The sequence below is a fragment of the Petaurus breviceps genome, unplaced genomic scaffold (assembly GCF_028583685.1).
Source record: "Petaurus breviceps papuanus isolate PSGF00001 unplaced genomic scaffold, PetGlider_PUasm1.0 90696, whole genome shotgun sequence".
Taxonomy (NCBI): domain Eukaryota; kingdom Metazoa; phylum Chordata; class Mammalia; order Diprotodontia; family Petauridae; genus Petaurus; species Petaurus breviceps.
This window is the reverse complement of record NW_027187314.1, coordinates 9,677,852-9,683,851: the sequence shown is the minus strand read 5'-3', so window position 1 is coordinate 9,683,851 and position 6,000 is coordinate 9,677,852.

Below are 6,000 nucleotides of genomic sequence, written 5' to 3'. Positions count from 1 at the left end.
TGGAGGCGAATTAGTCTTAAAGACTGAAATTTATTGATAAGAGTTTTATGCCTTCACTGTCAGTCTATAAAAGTATTCTTTATTCAAAAGTAATTTGGTATTAGAACATAGCAGTAAGAGCTAGAAGGAAATTAGAAATCATCTGGAATAATCATTCTTAAGTGTGATCCATGGACTCCTAAGATCCCTGAGACTCTTTGGGGGTTTGTGAAGTAAAATATATTTTCATAATAATATTAAAACATTATTCACCTATTAAAATACACTTCCCTTTTCCAACTACATAACTATGTGAGGTAGGATTGTCATGTACTTCAGTCATAATAATGTATAGCAATAGATTGAATGCAGAAGCTGATAGGAGAATCCAGATGTTTTCTATTAAGTCAGACATCAAATAGATTTGCAAAAATTCATAAAATGATGCCATTCTTCTCACTAAAGTTTTTTTTGAAAATAGTTATTTTTTCATAAAATATGCTATGTTAGCATGTAAGGTGTTTATTATTGCTTTAAATGAACTAATACATATTTTTTAAAAATCCTCATCAATAAATACTTATTATTGGTTTTTATGTTTAATATGATAAACATTCACAAACATAACACATATAAACAAAAATTCTTTGGGGTCCTCAATAATTTTTTTGTTTTCTTTTGTTTTGCTTTTTGGAGGGCAGTTGGAGTTAAGTGAGTTGCCCAAGGTCACACAGATAGTTTTTTTTTGTGTGTTAAGTGTCTGAGGCTGGATTTGAACTCGGGTCCTCCTGACTCCAGGGCCGGCACTCTATTCACTGTGCCACCTAGCTGCCCCTTAGGTCCTCAATAATTTTTAAGAGTGTGAATGAGGGGCGGCCAGGTAGCACAGCAAGTAAGAGCACCAGCCCCAGTGTTGGGATGACCTGGGGATTGAATCCGAGCTCAGATACTTAGCACCACACCCATAAATAAATGGCCGTGTAACCTTGAACAAGTTACTTAACCCCAATTGCTTAAAAAAACAAAAAAGAGTGTGAATGGGTCCTGAGACCAAAAAGTTTGAAAACTAATGATCTAGAAAACTTTTCCATTTTACAGCTAAGGGGAAAGAAGAAAAGAGGAATAAATAAAAACAAATAAAAATAAAACAAAACTAAAATGTTGAGTCTAGGCTTTCCTTCCCCCTTTTGGAAGGAACAAATCTTAAGTCTTTTACAGGTTAATCTTAGGATGAAAAATACTAAGGGGAAAAGGAGGAACAGAAACAAATGAAACAAAAATGTGGAAGAATACAAAAGTCAAAAGTTCTAATGCTTCCTTCTTTTTTTTTTTATTAAAAAAGATTATTTTTCAGAGGAAGAGATATGACTTTCTGGCATTGTTAGGCTGAAAACAGTTCAGTTAAGACATAAAATGTATCACAACCAATTTTTGATTCACAATAAAATAAAGTTTCAAAAATGTCCAAAAATCCTCTTATTGCTATGATATATAAGAGATTTATGGCACACAAGTAGTTATCCTAATGCCTCAGCCTCAGGTTGTCACAATTGAACTAACCAAAAATCCCATTCACAAAACCAGCATTGATCAAGCATCTCTCTTCCCCAACATTTATGGGAGTCCCCTAGTCCCTCTCCAAGCTTTTCTTTCCTCTTTTTTTTTTCAAATGCTTTATTCACTTCTAGTTTACACCATTCATTTCTGCAAGATTTTGAGTTAAAAATTTTCTCCCTGTTTTTTTCCCTACTCACCACCCCAAAATAGTGATCCCACTGGTAACCCCTCCTCCAATATGCTCTCTCCCATATCTTCTCCCATACCCCCTCCAACTTTCCAGTAGGGCACAGTAGATCTCTATGCCCCAGTTCCTGTATATCTTATTTCCCAGTTACATGTAAAATAATATTAATAATAGTATATATATTTATACCTATATATTTAAACATTTGATTTTAAAACTCTGAATTCCAGATTCATTCCCATCCTCCATTGTTACGCACCCTTACTGGGAAGATAAGCAATTCAATATAGGTTGCACATGTGTAGCTATGCAAAACAATTCCATAGTGGATATATTGTAAAAGACTGACTATATTTCCCTCCCTCCTATCCCACCTCCCACTTGTTCTATTCTCTACTTTGATCCTGTCCCTTTTCAAAAGTGTGTGTTTCTAACTACCCTCCCTCAGAACTTTCCCTCCCCTCCATCATCCCCCCTCTCATCCCCTTCCCCCCTACTCTCCTGTAGGGTGAGATACCCTATTTAGTGTGTATGTCATTCCTTCCCTAAGCCAAATTCAATGAGAATAAAGTTGACCCATTCCTTTTTGCCTTCCTGTTCTTCCCCTCCATTGTAGCCATTTTACTTACCTCTTCTATATGAGATAGTTTACCCCATTCTGTCTTTCCCCATCTCCTCTTATTATATTCCTCTCTCATCTCTTAATTTCACCTTTTAAGTATCATCCCTTCCTATTAAATTGGTCCTGTGCCCTCTGTCTATGTATACCTGTATACATATATATGTCTATATACACACACACACACATTTCTATTCCCTTCAACTATTATCAAACTGAGAAAAGTTTCGTAAGTTAGAATTATCGTTTTTCTATGTACGGATTTAAATAGTTCAATTTTGATAAGTTCCTTATGATTTCTTTTTCCTGTTTACCTTCTCATGCTTCTCTTGCTTCTTGTATCTGAATATCAAATTTTCTATTCAACTCTGGTTTTTTCATCAAGAATGCTTGAAAGTCCTCTATTTCGCTGAATGACCATATTTTCCCCTGAAACATGATACTCAGTTTTGTTGGGTAGTTGATTTTTGGTTTTGATCCCATCTCCTTTGACCTCTGGAATATCATGTTCCAGGCCCTTCGATCCCTCAGTGTAGAAGCTGCCAGATACTGTGTTATCCTGATTGTGTTTCCACAGTATTGAAGTTGTTTCTTCCTGGCTGCTTGTAATATTTTCTCCTTGATCTGGGAACTCCAGATCCTGGCTATAATATTCCTAGGAGTTTTCTTTTTGGTTTCTTTTTCAGGAGGTGATCAATAGATTCTTTCAACCTCTATTTTACCCACTGGTTCTAAAAAACATCATGACAATTTTCCTTGAGAATAACTTGAAGGATAATTTCTGGGTTCTTTTTTTGATCATGGCTTTCAGGTAGTCCAGTAATTTTTAAATTATCTCTCCTGGATCTATTTTCCAGGTCAGTGGATTTTTTCAGTGAGATATTCCACATTGCCTTCTATTTTTTCATTTGTTTGGATCTGTTTAATAGTATCTTGATTTCTCATAAAGTCACTAGCTTCCATTTGCTCCAATCTAAGTCTAAAGGAAGGTTCTCTTCAGTGAGCTTTTGAGATTCTTTTTCATTCTGAAAAATTCAGCTTTTTAAGGCATTCTTCTCATTGCCTTTTTGAGCCTCTTGTGCCATCTGAGTTAGTCTATTTTTTAAGGTAGCATTTTCTTCAGTCAGGTTGTTGACTCTCATTTCATAATTTTCTTGCATCATTCTCACTTATCTTCCCAATTTTTCCTCCACTTCTCTTATTTGATTTTCAAAATCCTTTTCAAGCTCCTTTATGGCCTGTAACCAGCTCATATTTTTTCTTGGAAGCTTTGGTACAGGAGTTCTGACTTCACTGTCTTCCTCCTGTTCCATGCTTTGATCCTTTTTGTCCCCAAAATAGGAGTGTAAAGTTGGATTGCTCTGCTTGGTTTGCTTTTTTTGCCTCCTCATGACTTTTGGGCTTTTTGCTGTGGCAAAAAGTAGGACTCTGCTACCAAACAGGGTAACTTTATACCAAACGCTGGGGTTTTCTCAGCTGCTGGAGGTATTAGTTGGTTGCCCTCTCTGAAGCTTCCACAGGCTCTGGCAAACTGGTCACACATCCCAGGACCTCCAACCTAGACCGCTATCCAGATCCAAGCAGTTTAAAACAAGAGCAATTACCCCTTAGACTGGTTGCTTGGTCCCCCTACAATCTGCAGGGCAGGAGCTAAAGCTGCCATGTGGCCATGGATTCATGGCTGTGGTGCCTCAGTGGCTTCTCCCTCCAGGGGATTAAAGCCTGACTGCACTCCCATACTACTGGATCTCGAAGTCCACACTGCACTGACCTCTCACTTTGTCCTTGGCATCTATGTGTTGATAATTCTGGAAACCGCCTCAACTGCTGGTGATCTGAAGTGCCTCCAGCTGTTGGCTGGAGAGGCCCACTCCGGGGCTAAAACCTCAGGCTCGCAGGGGGCTGAGCTTGACTCCCAGAATACTGTGCTGGCTGCTTGCTGCCAGCCTACCAGGCTGTCCTCAGTGGGAGATTAGCTTCTCTGTGTCATTTTGTGGCTCTTGTAGCTCCAAAGTTTGTTCAGTCACCTTTTTCATGAATTGGGGGAGGTGTAAGCCAGAGCCCCATAGAAGTCCTGTTTCTACTTTGCCATCTTGACTCCTCCCCCAAGACTCAAGTCTCACAGTCTGGTCCATGTATGACTGATGCCACATCTTTGAAGTTCACTTTTTATGCAAAGTGGTGATGATGAACCAGAATAGCATCAAGAATATTGGAGCCACAGAACAAATGACGAGATCTTTATTATAGTCACAGATTTCATCTCTTGATGTGATATGGTGATAATAAACAGGATCAGTTCCAGGAACATCAGGATCTCTGCATGGACACTTTTGGTAACAATTCTTTCTGCATCAAGGTCATAGTAATATAACAAGTTTCACCTTCCCTTTGCTATTAAGAAGCAAGATTCCTCCCAACAATTCCATCTCTTGGTCCTCCAGGTCCTTTCTTGTAAGGCATTCCTTGAACCATCCCAAAGAAAGGAAGTCTGTCATTTGAGGAAAGCATAAATTACCTTTTCAGGATGTATGCAATTCTCTGAGGGGGCCAAAGATCTTGTTTTTAAGGCAAGTCTGTGCTGAGGAAGACATGAAGAAGGGCCAGAGTAGATCAGCCAGAACTATGGCCCAAAGTGGTCCATTCTCATCATATAAATTTTTTTGGGGTTCAAAGAAACCACTGGAAAAAAGAGCCCTTCCTCTTTCCAAGGTAGTGTTGATTTGTCATAGATAGGGTTTCTGATAAGTTGGACAACTGACATGGGCAGTCACATGCATAAAGATGCAGCTCTTCATGAGTAGGGGGTAACCTTTTACCTGGAGATGAGAGAGCTCCATTTTGCCATTTGGGAACAGGTTGAGAGCCTCTTGGGTTAGGAATAGATGTCTTATCTTTAGTGAGTGGAGAAACTATATGGTCCTGTGCTCAGCATAGCATGGTATTACCACCTAAATGTCCAAAATTAACACTGTACCTATTCTCTAATTTCTACCATTCCAGTAACAGCTATATCCTGATTGTCTAGCATATGTTTCTGATGGATGCTGACATGCACTCAGAACCACTGTATACAGTGGGAAATATCAGCAAAATTCTCTTATTGAGTGACCTCAAAGGGGAAAGTTGTTATTCCTGCAGTTTCCAGGCTCCAGACCATTTGAGGCAGACCCAGGACCATTAGTATAGGAGCTAGTATAGATGAAATCTCTGCCTCATCTCTCAAGGCTCTCTCACACATTGGCCATGTAATCTGAAGTTCAACAAACTGGAGGGACTTGCTGGTACCCTTCCTTACTCCCTAGGGTATCTCTTGTTACCAGATTAGTAGTTGTTGGAGTCCAGTTGTGTAAGCCTCCATTGTAGTGGAAGTAACCATAAGATAACCAGAAAAAATGGTGTTGCCACTGGATCATCAGAGGAGGCAGGGTTCCAAGGATCTACTGTAGAGGCCCCAGTCACCACCTGTTTTTGAAGAGCACTAATAACAGAGGAACCCAGGAAGGAGTGATTTCTAATGTACTATTTCCATTTAGCAGTAAGAGCTTCCTGTGCTCTACTCATATTGCTAGAGGGACTGTCTTGTATCACACAACCCATAATAGGTAAAGGGTGATTTGTGATCATGTGTCATCTGATCAGTAGAAACTAAGGCCCA